This window comes from Octodon degus, unplaced genomic scaffold, assembly GCF_000260255.1.
Source record: "Octodon degus isolate 3935 unplaced genomic scaffold, OctDeg1.0 scaffold00106, whole genome shotgun sequence".
Classification (NCBI taxonomy): Eukaryota; Metazoa; Chordata; class Mammalia; order Rodentia; family Octodontidae; genus Octodon; species Octodon degus.
In genome coordinates this window covers 2,268,366-2,291,306 of record NW_004524682.1, presented here as the reverse complement: position 1 = coordinate 2,291,306, position 22,941 = coordinate 2,268,366, and the positions used below count along the sequence as shown (strand labels likewise).

Sequence of the window (22,941 nt, the reverse complement as noted above, 5' to 3'; positions counted from 1 at the left end):
CATTTATGAATTTTTGTACTTTGAGTACAATTCTTTGCTAATAGCTAGAGCATGAAATAGACCTTGAAGAATACTTCAGAATCCCTCTTTGTCAAATGATTCTAATGATAGCCTGCTTCATCTTCCAACCCATGTACAGAGCCTTCTTTTATCCTCACATTTCTATTTTCAAATATAATAGGAGTCCAAAGGGCAGTGTAAATACCGTTTCCCTCGATGCAATATCTGTTAACATTTTGCTGAACTCCCTTCACCTCTCACTCTGTACATATTCATGCCATTTGAGTGTTATTTACATATAGTAACACTGCATCCATGAGTATTTCAGTGCATATCTCCTAATATAAAGAATCTTCTACATAAGCTCAGTACAATTTCACAGACAGTACATTTAATAATGCTTCAGCAGTATCATTTAATCAAAGTTCATATCCAAATATTTCCAAAATTGTTTCAAATATGTACTTTAATTTTTTGACAGAAGAACTAATTCACAATTACATATTACTTTGGGTTATTCAGCACCTGAATCTCTATTCCCTTTTTTTTTTTTTTTCTTCTCTTTCACTAAATGTTTTTTTTTTACCACAAGTTGAACTCAGAAGCTTGACTTGCCAGGCAGGTGCTGTGCCACTGTGGTATATCCCAGCCTACTCAGTCTATCTTATTTGGAAAATTGCTCAGAATTTTTTCCATCCTGATGTAAAAGACTTTAAATAGTCTATGCGGATTGTTTTATAGAAAGATGTTTTATTTACTGTTAAGTCTTCTAGAAAAATTACAGACTTAGAATTATTACTCTTTATTTCATGCTTATTATTTCCTCCTTTTACATAGTTCAGTCACTGGCATTAGATAGGTGATTTCATGATCAATTCTTTAGATTTACAACTTTAATGCTTATGCCCCAATTTTGCAACAAATTTAGGAACCTGGGCAAGATTGTCAGCCAGTATAGACCTTTAATTTCTTATTTTTTAAATAAATTCATGAGGTTCTTTTTGGTTCTTAAAATTTCATTTTGCTCCAATGTGGTGCTGAACACCTATAAGCATGGTACTTGGGAGGCGAGGCAAGTGGTTTACTGTGCATCTGGCTGGGCTTAATAGTTTAAGTCCAGACCTAACCTAAGTGTAGCAAGACCCTTCATCAAGTAAAAGTTGCAATGTGTTAACTTAACCATCATATTTGAATGTAGTACTGTATTTGTTGTTAGCTTTTTCTCCACATGATAGACATTTGTATCAGAATTTAAACATCTACTTCTTTGGCTACAGAAGAAACAAATGATGAAATCTTATATATATGTTCTATGTGCTTACCAATAATTTGAGAACATTTATCAGGAGAAAGTATACTATAAAAATTCTATGTAACTTCTGTAATTTAAACTCCAGTGTTATTAAAACATTTCTTGAAGAATTGGATTTGGTCACTAACCAATATGTCCTCTTTGCATTTCTGTCATGCTCTCCTCCTTGAGAAATTTTCTTCTTGCACTGGAAGCCAAGAGCAAGAAGCTACTTATGTGGCAGTCAAATATTTATTAGTTTTCTATATATTTCATCTCATAGGCATAGACATTTTCCTGTACCCTCCCTAAAACATCAAATTTTCTGCATGATGCTTGGATTTTAGAATGCATAGCATTGGTAGAATAAGTTTAGCAACACTTCTTTTGCAGGATATAATAGGACAGTTACAGACGTAAAAACATAAAGATTTTAATAAGTTGCATTAGCCTGGAGATCTTCACTTGCTTAACATTTTCATCAGATTTTTATGTATGCTTCCGCTGGACAACAAATATTGAACTATGGAGACTTTTTTCAAAATTTTCTCTCAAGACATGATGTTTTTCCACTGCATTAACTTCACTGTTTCCTGAAAAAGTTAACATGGCAAAAATCTGAGCTTGTAAATGAGAGACTTGTCTTCGTCCTGATCACAGAAATGAAATTTGTAATTCAAATGAGGAAAGTTAATGAACTTAATGCATGGCCTTAAAAAAAAGTGTTGTAATGTGCTAATTTGATTCTCCTCAGGCTGCTTCCAAACATCCTCATTAAGGTATTGATTATGTCCATTTAGTAAAGTTGAGGGTACCGTGAACTCCCGAATGGTTTGCGTTCCTGCGAGCTTTCACTTAAGGTATCTTCAGCATCTAGGTGCATGGCAAGGGCAGCAGGGACAAGACAAATTTAAAACAAATGGTTGTGTAGCCTACATGACTTGTAACTTTGATCTTACCCTGCTCCTGTGGTACAAAGAGCAACATAGTGACCATGGACCAGTTAAAAAGATCGCCACTCTGTGATCTCTCTTTTCATGGAGCTATCTGACTTCCACAGGGAGTATTTGTCTACTTAATTAAATTTGTCAAGTTATATCTTTAAAACCATAGGAATAGGAAATGCCAAGTGATAATCTTAATCTTCCCTTTCTTGCTTGCTTTGCTCTGGAGACGGAGACAGTGGATCTAAGTACTGTACTTGGCCATATTCCTGATATTTCTGCATTTATAGCCCGTTATTTGTCATTAATTTTTGCCTGCTTCTCTTGGGATTGGAACACTACATTTTTATGACAGACAACACTATAGGATTACATTTTTTTCAGCTCCTCGTAAGTACATCACTTGTAGTAGGGAAATGAAGACCAGTAAAATGCCTGTGCTGTCATGGAATGTTGTAATGTATAAATAAACAAATTACACAACTTCTGCCTTATGGAGCATTTCTTTTAATACATACCACATATGAATATCTCTGCTGTTGTGTAGCAGAACTCTACTTTGAGGATATGTGGAAGGGGGTGCTGAAGAAAATTTGATTGGTGTTGCCTTCTTTTAACCCTTGGTTTGTTTTCTGCTGGGATTAGAAAACTATGTTTCTGTACATAGGCTGTTTTCATCCTCATGTGCCAGCAAGAAAACAGGGAGCAACAGTGTGAAGGTTGGGATGGGAAATGTCCATGACAAGCTTGGGTTGAAGGGTTGTTCCCCGCCTGGTGGAGACTTTAGGAAGTGGAAGCTCATTAGAAGAAGCAGGTCACTGGGCACCTGTGCTGGAAGGATGGTATTGTCCCTCACCTTTCCCACTGAAGCTTTTGTTTTCTTTTCCTGCTCCCTGGCCAATATGAGGCATGCAGCTTTGTGGTGTGACACCCTTCCTGTGTCACCAAAGGTCCAGAGTGATGGGGCAAACACCTGTGGACTGTACTCTGTGACCCTGTGACCTGAAGTCTGTCCTTTCTCCTTCTAAGTTGTTTTCTCTGGTATTTTGTCACAATGACAGAATGCGAACCTAGTGATTCTGTTCGAGTGTTCCAAGAAGCCTGCAGTGAAAATAAAATAAGGATTTCTACCACTTCATTTCTATGATCATCTGATTATATCTATGCAAATGAAAATCATTCAGATCCCAACTTATAATAATGTATAAATACATAAAATATATGCCTGTTCTTATTTTCCCAGTGAGCATATAAACAAATCATTAGGCTGTGTTTTAGGTAAAGTAGTTACCTAATGTTCTGTTCATTCAAAAACTTCACTTAGATATTTGGATTGATTTTTAAGATTCATAAGTGTCTCTTAGGAGTAATAAAAATCAATGTTTTAGATACCTATATAAAATACTTTAGGTATTTTATAAGATACCTATATAAAATACTTTAGATATTTTATAAGATACCTGTATAAAATACTTTAGTGATATTTAAATATTTATATAGTTAATATTTAAAAATCAATGATTTAAACACCTATGAAAATCAATGCTGGGACCTGCGAGATAGTTCAGCAGACTAAGTGCCTGCTTAGGCAAGTGCAGGGACTGGGGCTTGATTGCCAGCATCACATGCCACACCAGCACCACCCTGGGGTTGAGGAGAGGTTAGCCAGCCACCAAGATGGGGAGTCGTGGTGCATGCCTGTAATCCTAGTGCTGAGGAGGCTGAAAACAGGAGGATTGCTACAAGTCTGATATGTGTAGTGAGACCCTGTAGACCCTATAATAGAATACATTAAAATATATAAGGAAATGAATAAACTAAAAAAAGATCATAAGTCTCCTGAGTGGCCAAATTAAGTCACCTCTATGAAGTACCATAATTAGATTTATATGCAATCAAAGAATGATTCTATTATAATTAATAGAAATTTCTCATTAAATAGAAAGTAAGTTTATACTGTAGGACTCTCATGAATATTGCTTCTGAAAACCTCTTTTTTACTTATAAATCAAATGTACCCGCTCTCTTTCAGTAAAAACATTTCTCTGGATCTGTGCCTGAGCGCTTACACTAGAAGCCTGCTTCCGTTATGACTACCTTGATGTTTGTCTTTTTTTTAATATAAAGATACAGGTCACTCTAAGAAGGTAGTTCACGAGTTAAAAGTATTCCAAAGGTGGAGGATTACAATGGAAATAGAGCAAAGTTTCCACAAAGGGGCCAGGAGTTGAGCCTGAGCCTTCCCACTGTGGTCTTCCCAGGATCCCTAGGGGGTGGGATGGGTTCTGACAGCGGTGGGCTCCCCTTGACTGCTGCCTTTCTTTGTACCTAACTCTGTTCCATAAATAGAGCAGCACATGATGCTCTGGACTGACACCAGGGAAGCTTCATAAATCAGCGAGTGAGTATTCCGCCATGAACCTTTAGCCACTGCCTTCCCTCCAGAGCTGACACCTGTCACCTTTTAAAGCGTGTACATTCTTTGTCACTGTGGCTGTCTCCTGTCTTTTCTCTATCCGCTCATATATTCTGCCTGGGTGGTATCATCTGAGTGGCTGCCCAAATGGGATTAAATCACTACCAATATTGACTTAATAGGTTTTCATTTATTCCTAAAAATGTAGGTTTTTCCAGTCAGTCATTAGGTACACAGCTGATAATATAATATAAAACACATTTCAAGGGTTTTTTTAAAATTATATTAGAACATGAGGATATATATGAAAACTGAACTAATTATATATATATATATATATATATATATATTTATAATTGCTGATAGAATATTACATGTAGAGGGCTTATAAATTAAGATGGAGCATTTAAATATGAATTCCTGAGAACCTTTAAGAATAAGTAAGTTAAGAAAGGGTTTTGGGGCATCATGAAATCATAACTTTCTCTCCTAAGTTATTGACAATTGACTGTTTTTATTAAAATGTATATTTTCTCTGTGAACATGCCACTTTATTGGAAAACTGTACGTAAGACAGTTGTACTATTATGCACTTTTATTTTGTCCTGATTAAAATTTCTATTTAAATGGAATCATAGAAAGAAGTAATAGGAATTATTTCAGTAAATGGCATTATGAGAGAGGTAATGGAAGAAAGTTTTTAGAACATAACAAGTTCTTTACATGCATGAGTGGAAACTTCTGTCCAATATTTACATATTAATAACATTGAAATGAAATGATGAAAACAATATTGGGAGATTCCCATTCCCTCAATTAATGTTTTCAATCTGAGTTTGAATTATACTGAACCAAATGAGGCCCTAAGTGTGCTTGCCCATGCGGTGTATTAAGTGCGAGGTATGACAGAGTGCGCTGGAAGGGGACAGCAGAAGTCACTTTCCTATTGATCGGACAGCCATGGGATGAATGTGTGGCTTCTACTCCTAATGGAAGCTGATTGTTCAGGGATGTGCCGGGAGACTGGTCGATTCTTGAGCTGTTGTTTACTGGGAAGGACAATATCAATTTTCCAGAAGGATGATTGGTGGGATGTCAGGGCTGTCACCCTTTTCTCCCTGTCCCTGACAGACAGCCCAGTGACAGTTACCAGGGAAGAGACACTGACTGCACTGGCATATACACTGGAGAATACAACCGGCCAGCAAAGAGGAGGAAGACACTCCTGTAAGAGATATATAATCAGCCATTGTCAGAGCTTGTTACCTATATGATGTCTGAATAACAGGGCCAGAGCACGTTGGTTTTCTCACTGAGTGAACACGTAGCCAGCTTCAACCTGCTTAGACAACGAGTCGTGAAGATTGGGCGGAGCAGTGATTCTTGAAGATGTTTTTATTTAAGAGTTGTTATTAGAATGAAATATTTTATTTTGCTTATTTGTTCTTGTTAGAGAAGTTTGGAAATTTTAAGTGAGCTTGAAAAGAGAAACTTTTGTTTTATAGCGATGCTTGCGAGTGTGATGTACGTGCTTAAGAGTTCCTTGTTCTGGCTTTTCTCTGGGCTTATGCTGTTGATAAAGAGGAAATGCACAATTAATGAAATACATTGTAGTGACATCAGGATGCGAGGCAGCGTGCAGAATCTTGCCAGGAATGTATGATACGAATGATGTAGTGTGTTCTACATATGTGGATGTGTGACAGATTTCCCAGAGAAGTTCTTCTGTCCATTTCATGCTTTCTATTTCCTTCTGTTCAAATGTCTAATAGCATCAAATATGTTTAAAGAAAAAAAAAGAGCCAAATTCTCAATATCTACCTTAATATATTGAGAGAAACTGGCATACAAATATGTGTTATCAAGATCATCAGATAACTATATTTTTTTTCTCAGCAAGCAGCTTCTGCTGGGTTAATTTATATGTGTAATTTGTTTGATTCATACACGTGGGCGTACCACTTCATAGAATTCTCATATTGTGCTGGGATTTTTCAATTTTAAAAAATTGGCCATGACTATAGTTTTATATGACCTTGCATGTATTTATTAGGCTTTTCACCTTTTACAAGATTTCCTTAACTTCAGAGAGAAAATATTTGTGCATCCGTAGATGAAGAGATCTATGTCAGTTTCTCAGTAAGTATAGACTTGCAATACTTTTTAAGCTTTTATTCAGTTGCCTGATGGGGATTGCTTTTTATAACGTTCTTCATGAGAGACATGAAAATATATTTTCAAATCTATATTGTTGATTATCTCCCTTTTGATTTGCTGCCTGACTTACCTCAGATGTGTTTCTTCTTTGTGAGCAACATCTCTTTAAATGCTCTCCATATGATTTAAAATAATAATTGCCTATTAAAAATTAGCAACTATTAAGTACAAGCAATGGTATACAAATCACATTATTATCCTACTATTTAAAGAAAAATATCATTCACATTCTGCTCTAATATTTCAACTACTTATAAATTTATAGTTTATTTGACTTTTTCTGTTATGCCCATGCTCCATTTTTATATATAAATAAATGTGCAAATTTAGTGCTTTTAATGGCATTATTTTATTTTAAGTAAATAGATTTCAATATTGCCATATGATCGAGGTTATTTGTTATTGGGCTTGTAAGGTATCATGAAAAAGTTGTATTAATTTCTTCCCATAAACCATGGACTAATTGATTTTCCATTGCACTCATTAAAAATAGATACTTTGCTTTTCAGATCATCTCAGAAACCCAAGGCAGGGCCCAAGTCCTGTGGGAGGCCATCGACTGATCATTGCATCATGCCTAGAGTGGTGTCCCTCCTACATGTCAGGACTGAAGTATTCATCCCATTTCCCAGCAGATAAACATTTGCAAGGCAAATAATAACTTAGCCATTAATCAGAAGAATGTTTGCGTTTGATGAACTCTGAATGGAGTGGCCATGTCAGGTAGAGCGACATGGTAGATGAACAAGGCAGAATCGATCACAAGGATGAACCGCCCATAGTTTTGCAAGCCTTGACCCTTTTAAAAACTCTGAAAGTTAGGAGCATCTTTTTGAAGAGAACGAAGTTGTTTTTAAGAAAAACTTAATGGATTTTAAGAAAATATGTAATATTACAATGTATACATATTTTAAAACTCCATACTAAAGATAAATCATTTAGAAGTTTTATTTTAAAAATCTACCAAATATTTATTTTTCGAAATTTTGTATATTTAAGTAACTCTTTCCAAATTCTGCAAAGCCCTCTATGTCAAGAAATTTTCCCACATGATTATTTTTGTTAATGGTGTAATTTAGCAAGTAGATTAAAAACAAACAATCAAACAAATAATGATCCTAATATTTTAGTGTTCTTTTTATTCCAGGTTGCATTTACTAGTTCATATTTATGATGCAAAACTTTCAGATTAGTATTATTAGAAGCACACATGTTAAACTATTTGGTCAGTTAATGATCAATTGATTTTCAAAGGGTTAATCTTTTATAATTTACCATATCCTCAGTTGTAAAATCGGGCAGGCACTGTTACTACAGTAAGTTTTACATAGAAAAGATACATGTACAAAGTAATTCATTATAAAGTATTGCTAATATTAAATGATTAAAAGTCAGTTGTAATATATATCTTATCTCTTCAGATTATATCTAATCAGTTAGAAATGCCTATTTTCTCCCTGAAGATGTTATGTGTAAAGGGATTAAAGACCCGGTGATTATACAGAAGCAATATTATCTTTCACAATTCCCTGGAGATTAGAAACTACAACCTTTGTTTTCTTACAATTGACCATCAGGGAAATTGCTCTTGAATCCAAACACCTACCATCTGGCATAGTCTTTCCTGTCATTAAGATGGACAATGCCTTGAGCATCCTAAAATATGCCTTTGTGCTATATCCTTGATTCTTCATGTATTTGTTCTTATATTTACAAAGAAGTAAAAAGAAAAAATGAAAGTCAACAAATGAATATAATTCTTAATTTTGCTTTCTTAATGCTTCTAGAATTCACTCATTTTCTTCCCACAAGTATAATTCTAACCCTAATCTAGGTAGCAAATGAAATAATGATGCATTTTAACCTTTTGACGTCTTCTAAACTGGGCCATAGGTGGTCCATCCTCATAGATTCAGTTGACTAAGAGAAAACTATTAATCAGGAATTTTAAATGGATGCTTGAGGTATTGATTAATATTGCTTCAAGCATAAATGACAACTATAGATAACGAATGTTGAGAAATTATAGGCTAAAAATATGCTTACAAAAGAAAGTGATTCTTTATGCTAACAGTGTACAAACTTCATGCAAGCTTCATAGAAACTGTTATGTTAACTAATTTCTACTCAAATATTTAGAAGAAAACCATTAAAGCTAACATGTTTTAGACAGACCTTAATATGCTTGCTGTATTTTTCTTTCTTTGTGTGATTTTTTCTTTAATTCATTTCTAGTTCATTTCTCCTGTCCCTATCCATTTGGTCCTACTAGTTCACTTTAACTAAAATTTCATAAAAATATGCAGATATTATTAGTTTTTCTAATGGAACTTTTGTCCCAACTTTTATAATTTTCTTTTAATTCTTAGAGCGATGTCTGAGAGTATCTGCTTCATTCATGCTTTCACTTACTTTTAGTTTATATCTATCAAAAATCTTCTCTGTCAGTATTATCATTTGCTAATTCTTTTTTTTTCCCTAATTTTAAAGAAGAGAGGGCCAGCTAGATAGCTCAGCAGACTAAAGTGTCTACTTAGGCAGGTGCAGCGACCTGGGTTTGATCCCCAGTGTGCTGTGCCAGCCCTGCCGCCAGGCACACTGAGAGGGCCAGCAAATGAGACTGGGTGTGGTGGCTGCACCTGTAATCCCAGCACTTGGGTGGCTGAAAACAGGAGAATCACTAGGATTCTGATCTGTGTAGTGAGACCCTATAGTCTGTGTAATAAAAAAAAAATACAAAAAGAAAACAAAGTACCTACTGCTCTCCTCCATCCTAAACACAAGAAAATATAAACAAAAGCATTCAGTAGGATTTCCTAATGAAACAGATTTTAGTTTTGGAATACAAAAGTCTTCATAAAAAACAGTAATATGTGAAAATATCCAGAAATGCTAACATTTTAAAGAGCGCCATGATATAAATATTGTTTATCACCAAGAATCTTTAAAAATAACTAATTTTTAATGGTTATGACACACACGCACACACACACACATATATATATATATATATATATATATATCACTATATTTTTAATGTTCAGCACTTGCAGCTCACATTTGTCACAACTCCGTGAGGTAAGTACTGCTGTTCTTCTACAGGCATGGAAACTGACAAATTAAATATTTAGTCCTGTTGGTAATCGTTATGACCAGAGTCTGCAGCTAGTTGGCTCTCAAGTCTGTGCCTGTTTTCCCCTCTACTCAGTGATTGTCATACATAATTGCACAGGTTATTAATTGTGCAGTTGTCAGCTATATCAGCCTTAGAAGTCCTGTTCCAGAATAAGCAGTTTCATCTATTTTCCATTTAGATAGAATTAAAAGGGAAGTCAGATAGGATAAAAACAGAACTGTGTATTGAAACTATACTGTAGGATTTTGGGAATTCTTGACTCCACATTTGAGCATAACTGTATGCAGGGAAGAATTCGCTGAAGTTTTGAACGTGATGTGACGTGGTTGGAACTATGTGTTAGCAACTGAAAGGCAGGCTGAAGCAGGAAAGCATCGTCAACATCATAGTGTTTGGGAGGGTGTTGTGAAAGTGATAGTGCAAAGTGATGAAGCTAAATCAAGAAAGTGATAAAAAGAATTTAAAACAAAACAGAACAAAACAAAAACTAAAAATTCATAGTCAGGGAGATGGCTCAGTGGAAAAGTGCTTCCCTACAAGAGCAAGGACCTGAGTTCAATCCCTGGTTCCGAAAAAAAAAAAAAAAAAAAAAAAAAAGTAATGAGAGGGACTGGGCATGGTGGCACACACCTGTAACCCCATGCTTGAGAGGCTGACAACAGGAGAATTGAAAGTCTGATCTATGTAGTGAGACCCTAAACCTTGTACCAAATACATCAAAATAAAAATAAAAATAAAACAAGAAAGTAATGAGAAAAAACATTATAAGAGTGGTGTAGGTGATACCTGCCTGGCAAGTACAAGGTCCTGAGTTTGATCTCTGGTATCCCCCCCCAAAAAAAATCAACAGTCAAAAAAGTAAATAAAAGAATGGGGTGAGTAGAATGTGCCAAATTTCCTAAGCTGAAATAATTATGATCCATAGGTCAAAGCCAAGGATAAACATGGGGGAATCTAAGATTGTATGTCTATGAATGAGAACATAAAGGAGATATTAATACAACCTCAATTAAATCAACATGAATATTTAATTTGGAAAATTCAAATTTGATATGTGGTGCTTGTTACATTAATGGGAAATCCAGAGAAAGTTCTGGGAGTGTCAGTATAACACTGAGGAGAAAAATGATAGACAAATAAACTGTTAGAATTATCTGGTTAAAAGAAGTTGAAACCATTTCAGGAGATGTTACTGTTGAAAATGATACAGGAATGTGAAGAGGAAAGGAGTCAAAAATATGAAAGAATTACTTTTCTCTAACATTTGACTACCAAGTAGTAGATGGGCCAAGAAGGGACTAGGAAAGAAGAGTTCCAAAAGAACAGAACAGTGATTCTTAAATAATGGTAGAATTCCAATTAACAACTGGTGTTCAAAAAATATTTACTTCACAGCTTACCAAGAAGTGGTTCACCTCATTCAAATTCTCTAAACAAAATATGTTGCTTATTATTACTGATGACCTTGAACAGTGATAGACATAGAGAAATGGTTTAAATATGATTGAGCCAGTGAAAATTCCTGATAAAACATGTATGCATATATATGTTATATGTTATAAATATATGTTATTATATGTTATAAATATGTTGTTATATATTATAAATATATATGTTGTATCTTATACATATATTTTTTATTTTATATTTCTATAAATACGTATGATGTATAATATTTATATGCTCCAGTGAGTTTATTGTCCATTGGACTTTTAGGTTTTATGTAGAAGAAATGATACCTTTAAATGATTTGTTTACAGATATACAATATGAAAAGTAAAGTTTAGCTTTCCTAGTTGATTTATGGATTAGATATTCAAAGACCTCTACAATTGTAATGGAAATCAATAGATCAGTGTAACTTAGTGCACAACACTTATTGCCCTTGAGGTTGCTGAGTCACGAGTCATTACTGAGTGGGCTCGTGGCGCTGTCTTCATTTTGTGACTTCTGTTTACTGCTGTCAAGACTTGTGTACTTTACTAGATCCACAAGTTTAAAAATTAATGAAGACTGTTTTTATATATTTAGGAACAAAGTGTGTCATGCTGAAGCTGAAATGAATCTGGTCTATTTTATAGGTCAGAATAAATTTTATTCCAGAAGTATGTAACCTTCTAGGTTTCAAGAAATTGCTTCTTTTTCTTTGTTTATGAAAAAAACATGAAATTTAGGATCATATAGTGAGTAAGACAATGTGGCATCAGATATGCTTTTGCAAAGAGGACACACACTACATGAAGTAGGATATGGGCGATTGAGACCAATGGGAAAGGCACCCAATGGGGTGGATGCGTTCAATTATGAATAATCCCCACTTTTCTTTTCCTTCCATTGATCGCCTTGGCCTGTGAAGACAGCATTTACAATGCGCAGATTAGAATATAATGGCAGACTCTGCCAAACTATACATGAAGTCTTTATGTTTTTGCCTAGATACCTAGTTTTTATTCTAAGAGGAAAAGGTGTTCTTTCACTGTGCTTGTCTAAAACTCATGCTCAACAACACTGATTTAAGTTCTCCAGTATTCACTTGTCAAAAAAAATGGATACTTGTGAATACATTTTCATGCACTAGGTTAGTTAAAAGAAAACTTCTTCCTGAAGAATTGAGGACGCAAGCTCAGGACAGCCAGCAAAGAGATAAAATTTTTATAAACCTAAGACAATAATAGCTATACTTCATGCAACTGTCAATTTCCATCAATTGCTAAAATTTTATATCCACTTTGCTCTGGGTATAATCATGTATTTTCAGGCTCTCTCTGTGTAATATCAAAATGTAAAAAGTTAATATGGCATTAAAAATAGGTTCCCATTCTTTTCTGATGCTTTCCATTTCTAGTGCTTAATCATTTTGAGGGTTTTGTTGGGTACTAGGAATCAAGCCCAGGGACGTGGGCATGCAAAACACATGGTCTGCCCAAAAGCTCTGACTCTAGTTATTCTTTTCTTTTTATAATATATATAATTCTCAATATTACATCTCCTGTCAAATTTTAGTTCCTTTCCACTAAAATACAAATAAGCGAATGTAACAAGCAAAGAAGTGGCTACTGTTACTAAGGAATTGCATGTGACTATCACAAGAGATTTTAGGGGGACATGCTGGGTTATGTTGGCTCTTAGAAGTTGCAGGCCTGGGTGTCCTCTGCTGTTAGGGAGATAGTTTCATTAGCTAGTGGCTGTTTGTAATTAGATAAGAAAAACTGACAGCAGCGGCAGAGTTAGTGGCTCCAATGGAATGACAGGTATTGACTGGACTCTGGGCTGTGTTTGAGATGGCGAGGGAGTCGATAAAAACATCAGGGCTTGTTTGGAGTATCACTCCCGGCAGTGCTTTAATTTGCTGCCTGGAAAAGAGCCGCAGACATTCTTCCCCATGTTTAGTGTTGATGAGATCGAACACTTACCTTTAATCTTCTGCTTACCACTGAAACACTTGTGAGTGGTACCTGGCACCACGAAGGGGAGCTGGAAGCAGTTTTTGTGTGAACTCCATGCCACCAAAACAACTTTTTAAAAATAAGCCCACAACAGTTGTCCAACTAAACGCAGAAGGAAATGTTAACAAACAAAAAACAGACTCAATGTAGAATACAGTCGCTAACTCACTTTGAGGAAGAGTTAAAGGGTAAAGCGTTCATCAGTTATCTTTATCAATCTTCTGTGTGTTTTCGTATATATTCTGTCTCTGTTGCATAAAAGAAAATGAATTTAAAAGTTTATTCAATAGCCTCAAGATGGGATGTGTCACATCTATGTAGTTTTACAATCATATATTATGCCTCTGTATAAAATCAAAGTATTCTTTTTAAATACTTCTCACATGGTTTTGAAACTTAGGCATGTGTGTATATATACATTAATGCACTGCTTAGTGATGTTTTGGTTAATGATGAACAATATATGGGAAGATTCCAATGACACTGTAGTTTTCTTAGGTTGTGTAAATGTTCTCTGTGATGTCCCCACAGTGCGGAAATTGTCCAACAATACATTTTTCAAAGATTTATAAAATCTATCATAATTAGAGATACTTGGCTACATATAAATTCTGTGACAAAATATTAATGCATACTTTCAAAGTGGTATCTGTTTTGTCCTATGATATCTACCCATTAACAAACCCCCAAAATTGTCTGCATTTTAATACCGACCAGTAGAGAAATAAGGAGAAATGATTACTGAAAAAGAGTTATTTTTGGCTTAGTTTGTACTGAGCTGCATTTCAGTTGTCAGAATTCAAAAATCACCAGTATAAAATCTGCATGCACTTATTACTACAAATTCCAATAATCACTAGAAAGTGGCTTTTAGTGTCCAATTCAATAAGGCAAACAAGGGCCGGCGATATAGCTCAGTGTAGTAAGCACTAGCTTAGGTAAGTGCAAGGGCCAGGGTCTGATCCCTGGTGCTGCGTGCTGCTCCAGTCCTGCCCCTGGGGCCTCCAGGTGCTCTGAGCCAGTGATGGAGTCTGGGTGTGGTGGCATATGATCCCAGTACTAGGCAGGCTGAAAACAGGAGGATCACTATGCATCCAAGCTGTATAGTAAGACCTTGCACACACACACACACACACACACACACACACACACACACACACACAAATAAATAAATAAATAAATATTTAAAAATCCTAGTTAAAATGTCAGTTGGTGGCCAGTGTTTAATATTTCCCACCTGTTGTAACTGAGGCAGTGCCCAAGATAAGCTCAGTTGTCTCTTAGTTGCACCAGGAAATTTCAACCACTGGTTTTGCAGTGAATCCACACTAAAGTCCTGCTCAGCGCTACAGATGACCTGTCGCGATTACCTGACATGCTGAGGAGATAAGAAGCCAGGGAGAGGCTCTTCCCGTATTCACGGTTGTTCCAATGCTGTTTGTGTGTCTGGCGCTGACTTCACAGTGATTAAAGATACAAGAATGAATGCATTAAGGGAGGACTTGCTCTGCCCCATTTATTGTTTTACCTTGATATATCATTTAAGTGGTTGAAATGAGAAGGAAATGTAATATTCAGCTAATTGTTTTTCATGTAGGACTCCTACATTGCGTGCAAAATATCTGTTGTTCATGAAGTTTGAAATTTCTAAATTTATATCTGGAGAAATTGAAGATGATAACAATTATAATAGTCAAAAAAGTCAAAACATGCAACATGTAAGCTGAGCATTCATTATGATGCTGGGCATGGTGATGCATGCCCATAATCTCAGCACTAGGCAGATGAATTCAGCTGCAGGATCGCTGAGAGTTCCAGGAAGCCTGGGCTATCTACTGAGTTCAAGGCCAGCCTGAACTACACAGTGAAACTCTGTCTCAAAATAATGCAGTATTGAATACTGTAAGTAAGAAGATGCCTAGGAATGCCATATTTTCTAGTCTTTCAGAATATATTAATCTCATTAGTGTACATAGTATGTTAGATACTTAATACTGAAAATATTTTAAAATTGGAAAACCAAATACAAATTGCTTGACATATTTTTGCTGCAAGCACAACAGAGTTGATTAAATCAGGCATTATCAAGCAGGAATGATGACTAGCATCGCTCTTATAGGTACAGTGATTAATTTTAGTTAGAATAACCTTAAGAATTGTGTGTGCCCCAATATCAGTATCGTTTTTTATATATGTATCTTGTTACTATCAAAATTGCCTATAAATGTTTATTTATTTATAGATGATTATTTTGTTATGGTGATTTCATATATAGTGGGTGCTTTTTATTTCTTTAAAAAGATGATTTATATTTGGTGACTTTTAGAGCCATCCTGAACAAGACTGAGATCAAAGCCTTGGCCGTAAAGACATTTCCAACTGGGGCCAAGTGCATGGTCAATTCATATTGGTAACTTACATAGAAATAGTAATAGCATATACATCTCTGTCTATCTATCTATCTATCTATCTATCTATCTATCTATCTATCTATCTACAAAGCCATATGAAGATCGTGTCTTAAAGAAGTCTTTAACCCAAGAGGGAAAAAAGTCATTTAAGTAGATGATTATAATGTGATAGAGCACAGTGTGGTCAGCACAGTAACTGTGGTGTGTATAAACTTTTGTGTGGAGGGAGGGATGCATTCTGCCTGGGCTGAGAGGGAGGAAGGAAGGAATTTGAGGTTGTTCTGAATGATTTATGAGAGAGAACATCAGTGTTCCCCCCTAAATGGAGCAGTTTAGCCAAAGAGAAATACTGACCTATGGATTGCCTGACAGCAAGACAGGATGCGGTCCTAGGAGGCCTGAAGAAGCAGTGAGCTGTCAGAAATAGAGCTTCGTGCCATTTGCAGCTTTATCCTGAGACTGCCGGGAGCTGGCGCACAGAGCAGCCTCTACATAAAGATGAGGTTTGGCTACTCATGATGAAACTATTTAGGAAGGTGTTAATCAATAACATCCAGAGAGGCCAGTGAGTGGCGTTGCCTATGATGTGAATAATCACACGTTCCATTAAATACAAGTCACCAAATAAATTGGGAATCCAATCATGATTTATGCATTTCTGACTGTTCTACAAGGTATTCAACCTATGTTAGGGAGTAGAAGGGACTTTAAAAATAGTAGGTACTTTTTCTTCTTTGGTTGAAGTTACAATGTGTATGACTAAATGCAAACCCTCACTGTTCCCCACCGAATATTTCACTGAAGCCACTTCTTGGTGAATATTTACTAACCAAGTAAGCAAACTGACAGCAATAAGACACAAAAACAAAAGTATTCTGTTTGTTGTAACCTCTGTATGGAGAATACTTTTCATTTTATCTGCTCCTTTATAAGCTTTGAGAAAATTCAGAAACCTGCACTTTCTACTTTTCACATGGCACCAGGAATTCTCCCCTCACCTGCAAGCACGTCCAGCTGGCATGTAGTGGTCACGGGATGACTTGTCTTCCCTCAGAGTACGTAGGCTACAGTCATAGCCTCAGTGACTCAGAAGACCATCTTGAGGTATTCCTTCACTTAGGATGGGATTATGTTCTGATAAGCCCATTATAAGTTTAAAACATCAAAAATGAATTCATGTCAAACTTGATGAAACTCAACCTCTGCCTGGGCAACTTAGTGACTTAGGGAGACCTTGCTTCAAAATTTAAGCAAACAAAGTGTCTCACATTAAAATTCCTCAAAAAGAAAAAGAAAAAGGAAAGAAGGAAGGAAGGAAGGAAGGAAGGAAGGAAGGAAGAGAGAGAGAGAGAGAGAGAGAGAGAGAGAGAGAGAGAGAGAGAGAGAGAGAGAGAGAGAAAGAAAGAAAGAAAGAAAGAAAGAAAGAAAGAAAGAAAGAAGAGAAAAGAGAAAGGAAGGAAAAGAAAGGATAGGACAGGACAGGACAGAAAGGGATGGGACGGAATGGGACAGGACAGGAAAGGAAAGGAAAAGAAAGGAAAGGAAAGGTGGCTGCATGGGGTGACTCATGCCTGTAATTCCAGCACTCTGGGAGGCTGAGATAGGAGGATCTTTGCAAGTTTGAGGCCAACATGGACTACATAGTTAATTGAAGATCTTGACCGAACTACACAGTGAGACCCTGTTCAAAGCAAAATAAAACAACAAAATCCGGAAAATATTTGCTAACCTGACTAACCTATTGAGTATCACAGCTTAACTCTACTTGCTATGACCATTCACCGCTTAAATTATGCTATTATTAGGAAAAACTATCTATGCAAAACCTATTTTTTAAATAAGATATTGAGTATCTCATGTAGTTTAGTGTATGCCTTTGTGAAAAAATGCTGGCAGTTTTCAACTTCTCCCGGTGACTACGGCTGCCTCTGATCTACTGCTTAACGTCATTGCTCAGCTTCATGCATGAATATTGTATTGCATAGATCTAGTCAAGAGACCTATAGAATTAAGAACTCAAATGCAGTGTCTATTGAGTGCATATCATTTTCATGCCATCATAAATCACAAAATTGTGAGTCAGTACTCATCTCAATTTGCAATAGGTCAATATAGAAGCAGTTAAATTTAAAGTGAGGTCATTAGGTGCTATTGTGCTTGGTGTCCTCACTTAAAAATGAGGTTATAAGAAAGGGAACAGGGAAGAAAGGAGAAGGGAAAGTAAAAAGAATTAAGAAATGTTATGTACATGGACCAAACTGGGCTCTGTGAACATCATGACGTGCTGCAAACATTGTCTAAGACATTATTTTTACATTAGGCTAAATAACATAGAAAAGAAAATGAATTTAGGGCAGAAATACACACAAAAACCAAGATCACCATATGGATAAACAGGAGCAAATCTCTAACAAGGAGTCTTAGACTTCCAGTTTCTCAAATTGTGAGAACAGGCATTTATTTCTATTGTGTAAGCCATCGAGGCTGTGCTGTTTGTTATGGAAGCCACAATACACTGATACATGAGGGATAAAAATAGTGTCGGTGTATCTTGTTGGTTCATTTGTACCCATACATCTTGCCAACTGAAGCCTTGTGTTTCTGTGCCAACTCTCTTGATCACCTTTGCCACCTGAGACAAGTCACTGTTCACAGATTTAAAATTCCATAAGTAGTATTGATCAACAACTTTATTTTCTTATTGTCGAGTGATACATCACAATGCACAGGCTTCCTTGCTGTGCTCTGTGATCATTGCAGAGGGGCACTCGGTTGTTTGTCACATCAGCACACAGTAGCTCTTTTTCCATCATTTGTTATCCACCATATATTTCACATTAGCGTGCATCTGGGGTTCAGTATGTATTCCCTTTTGGCCCTGGACATCATTAGATCTCATTACAAACCAACTGAGCCACCAGGCTGAAAATATTTATAGATATGTTCACTGGATGATTAAGAGCATGTTTGTCACGTTGGCACAAAGAATGAAGGCTCTAGAGATTTCCTCTCTACTGGACAACATGACCTGGATCTCCAGAGTTAGTTTCCATTAATTACAAATTGTATGTGTGTTCTTCTTCTAAGTCTTGCATCATCTTCAGTTGTAAATTCTGAGATTCATGAAATAGTGAATTTTTAAAAATCAGAAGTACAAAACTATAATAGTTATTCAGTTGCAAAATAGTTGTAGGGTATACCTACAAGAGATTCTGGGAAGTAAAAATGTGAATTGCATGTATATTTTGCTAGTATTAATCTTAAAAGCTAAGAAGAGGGGAAAATATGAGATCACAAACTAAGAAAAGGAGTAAAAATAACTGGTGTAGGAATGAAGCAGGTAGAAATTAAGAGATCAAATATTTCTTATGATTGTGGAAGTGATAGAGTGATTCATAGAAATTTAATGATTGTAAGCTTCCTGGAAAGTAGGATGGCTTTTAAGTTTGAATATTGCACAGACAAGAGGAAAGGACATTTCAAGCTGGTGGATTCATGTCATAAAGGGCTACTGAGAAAACATATGTAGTCTGTTAGTCTAGATTAAGATCTAATAAAAGTTTGGTGTATATTAGGCAATCCTTTAATGTTGATGTAATTATTTTATAGGAAATAGAAAAACATCTAGTGGGTCTGAGTATTCTCACGTGAAAGTGTTCTTCCTCTTCTGTACATACGATAAATGAGAAAAAATGATGTGGCTGAAACTTCAGTATCTATGGTGTGCAGATAAAATTGAGACTATATATAGAGTGTTTATTTTTATGTTTCTAGATTCTAAAGTCCCTTGTGGAACTTATTGATAAACTAATTTTATTCATATGGTAAAATAGTTAATTAACCATAAAGTAAAGAATAAGTGCTATTTGAAAACAAATCCTATAGAACCTAAAAAGTGTTTATTATAGGTACCAGGGATCCATAGATGCTATTTATTGTCAATGTGACTTCGAGACTTGGAGCTATCAGAAGAAAAAAATGCAATAGATACCTAAACTTTTGATGCAGATAAAGTACAAGAGTGTTCTGTTTAGAATGGTAAAGTCATAAAAAAGAAAATCTGTAGGGAGACATAGATTATACTGAAAACTGAGTACATAAGGAATTACTACTTTTGGAGGACAAAAGAAATGGAATGAGAGGGCAGGCCATACTAATAGTAGAGCTGATTAACACACTGGCAAGCAGGCACAGGGGCTGGAGTTTGATCCCTGAGCCTGCCATGCACAGGGCACACTGGGACAGCAATTGAGACTGGGAGTGGTGGCGCGCACCTATAACCCCAGCTCTTAGGAGGCTGTAAACAGGTGGATCACTATGAGTTTGATCCAGTAGTGAGAGGCTGAACACCCTGTAGACCCTTCCCTAAAATACAGAAAAGAAAAAAGAAAAGAAAAGGAATCAGAAAAGGAAGTGGGGTGGGGTGGGGGTGGGGGCAATCAGATAAGTAGTAGAAGTGACAAATTACTGGTATCACATAGATGAAGGAGGTTAACAGAGGATAGTATGTAAAGCTATTGAGAAGATGTAAATCCTGAGCTGGAGACAAAGCTCAGTGGCATAAGTGCCTGCCTGCCAAGCACAAGATCCTGAATTCATTCCTCAGTACAGCAGGGGCAGATGCACACACAGTCAAAGGAGAAAAGGCCTGTGGCTTTTGAGGAGTAGGATCTTCCCAGCTGGTATTGTGAAGAATGGAATTCATAGACTAATAACTACTGATTCTACCTGTGCAGCACATAAAGCAAAATTGGTGATTTTATTTTTATTTTTTTTTTCAGAACTGGGGATCGAACTCAGACCCTTGCGCTTGGCAGGGAAGCACTTATTCTACTGAACCATCTCCCCAGTCCCAATATTGGTGATTTTAGACAGACTCAGAGGGATTGCCTGGAGACTTTCTGGGTGAGAGTTCCACTCAGGATCTGGGGACTCAGTGCAGAGGATGTGGAGAAAGTGAACACTAGAGAGCCAAGCAGCAAAGGCAGGTGCTGAGTCAAAGGCACATAATGTTATCCAGAGAGTAATCTGGAAGCTTTTACAAACAAGAAGTTTTATTTGTTTTGTTTTGTTTTTATCCCCTATACTGGAAAATTGTTTTTAATTGTCATCTCTTCAAAGGCAACAACCGTAGAAGACAGATATTAATGATCCCATTTCATAGACTCTGAAATGTAGGTTCTATAAAATTAAATAATGTGATTCAGTTAGAAACCTATCTGTACTGAGTGAGAATTCTGACCCTTATCTGCCTGGTTTCTGAAAACATGACCACAGTGCTTTTTCCTACCAATTAGTAATTCAGAAAAAAATACTTCCTTTTGATTAGGCAACACTATTTACAGGTGGACAGGCACAATTTATATGAGAGAAATTCAAAATGAACAATATAAGCAGCTGCTGCGGATGAATTTATGTTTCAAGCATTCAGGAGCCAGGAAAGAAAAGCTATAAATTTCCCTGCTGTCATACATGCAGGCACAGCTATTTTTTTTTCTTCTTCTACAAAATTTTCATTGAAGTAAATGAAAATGAGACACAATAAGAATGTACCCGAGTTCGATCCCAAGTTTAATCCCCCGTACTGCATGCCATGCCGGCCTCGGGTGTGGTGGTGCATGCTTGCAATCCCAGCTTTCAGGAGGCAGAGACAGGAGGATTACTACACATCTGAACTATATAGTGAGACCCTGTATCAAAAACAAACAAACAAACAAACAAAATGACCTTTCTTTGTAGAAAATAAATAAAAACAGCAGATAAGATTAACTAAGTCATTTATTTAAAAATATTTCTTCTAGGAAGTGGTTAGGTTAGAAGAACACAACATTCTCAAGAGTTGTTAAGCTATCTTGTTTCTCTAGGTTAACAACATGAGTCCTTCAGAAAAGTGCAATCTACCTTTTTTTTCATGTTAAGATGAAATATGTATGTGGCTTGCTTTTGCCATTGTCAGGAATCCAAAAGTTATGGTTGGCATCTGAAAGATCCTTTTACTCAATGTCCAAACTGCACCAAAATCTATGAAAATAGCTTAAAATAAATACAATCTAAAGTAGCAAAGTCACTTTCAAATAAGTAGTAGAATGCTTTATATGAATGAACATTGTTGTCTTTACATTTTGCTTGAGCTTTGTTTTGAAGGGAATGTGCCATAGGCATATTGCCCCCAAATATGCACTTCTGGGCCACTGCGTGGGCTGTGGGTTCCTGTTTACTATCTCATGAACAAAGCTCATAGTATTGTTGCATTTTTCTCTTTAATTATCCTAGCAACCTCCTGAATCCTATTCACTTCTGAGTTTGGAATCTCTCTAGTTAAATTATGAAAAGAGCAATGTGTAATGCTTTTGCATCCTAAAAGTTTCTAAGTTGAGGGATTAAAGATAATTTATATTTACAATATTACAGTATTTACAATAGCTTTGTAAATGATTGGGCTGTATTTTCTTCATTATAAACCTTTGAGATAAATATCAGAGAATGGATTCATTTCTTTTTTTGTTTTTGTTTTGTTTTGTTTTTGGTGGAACCAGGGATTGAACTCAGGCCCTTGTGCTTGCTAGGCAAGCGCTTATTCTACTGAGCTATCTCCCCAGTCCCATTTCTTAATGTTGAAACAGAATAAGGAATACAAATGGTTTTATAGGACATTTTCTGTAATGTATGGGTCCATAAATAGTTTAAGGTAAAGATAAAAGGAAAAAAAAACAACTAAAATTCAATATGTAGTGCCAGACCAATGCACTATGTCCCACATAATTTGAGCAGTGTTTTATTATCTTTTAAGAGACTATATTTACCATGTATCTTCATAGCAGGTAGTATAAATTTATATTTTTATGTCATCAAACATTTAGAGAAAATACTCTGAAGTGACATATCTCTATGACTATTAGTTGACTAATACATTTTTGAGACCTATAGTCTTCCACGAATCAAATGTCAGACTAGAAAAAAGGAAAGTCTATTTTAATTTTTTTTCCCCCAATGCGTGGTTGGAATGATAATGTTTCTAGTTCAAGACCAAGTATTTAAAACTTGAGGCCAGATTGTGTGTGTGTGTGTGTGTGTGTGTGT

At 36.0% G+C, this 22,941-nt stretch overlaps 1 protein-coding gene across 1 annotated transcript in view; it reads left to right on the top strand.

Annotated features, from left to right (window-relative positions):
* Window positions 1-22,941, top strand: part of Robo2 (roundabout guidance receptor 2) — a 644,932-nt gene that overhangs the window by 125,146 nt on the left and 496,845 nt on the right. The gene's annotated exons all lie outside the window — the stretch shown is intronic.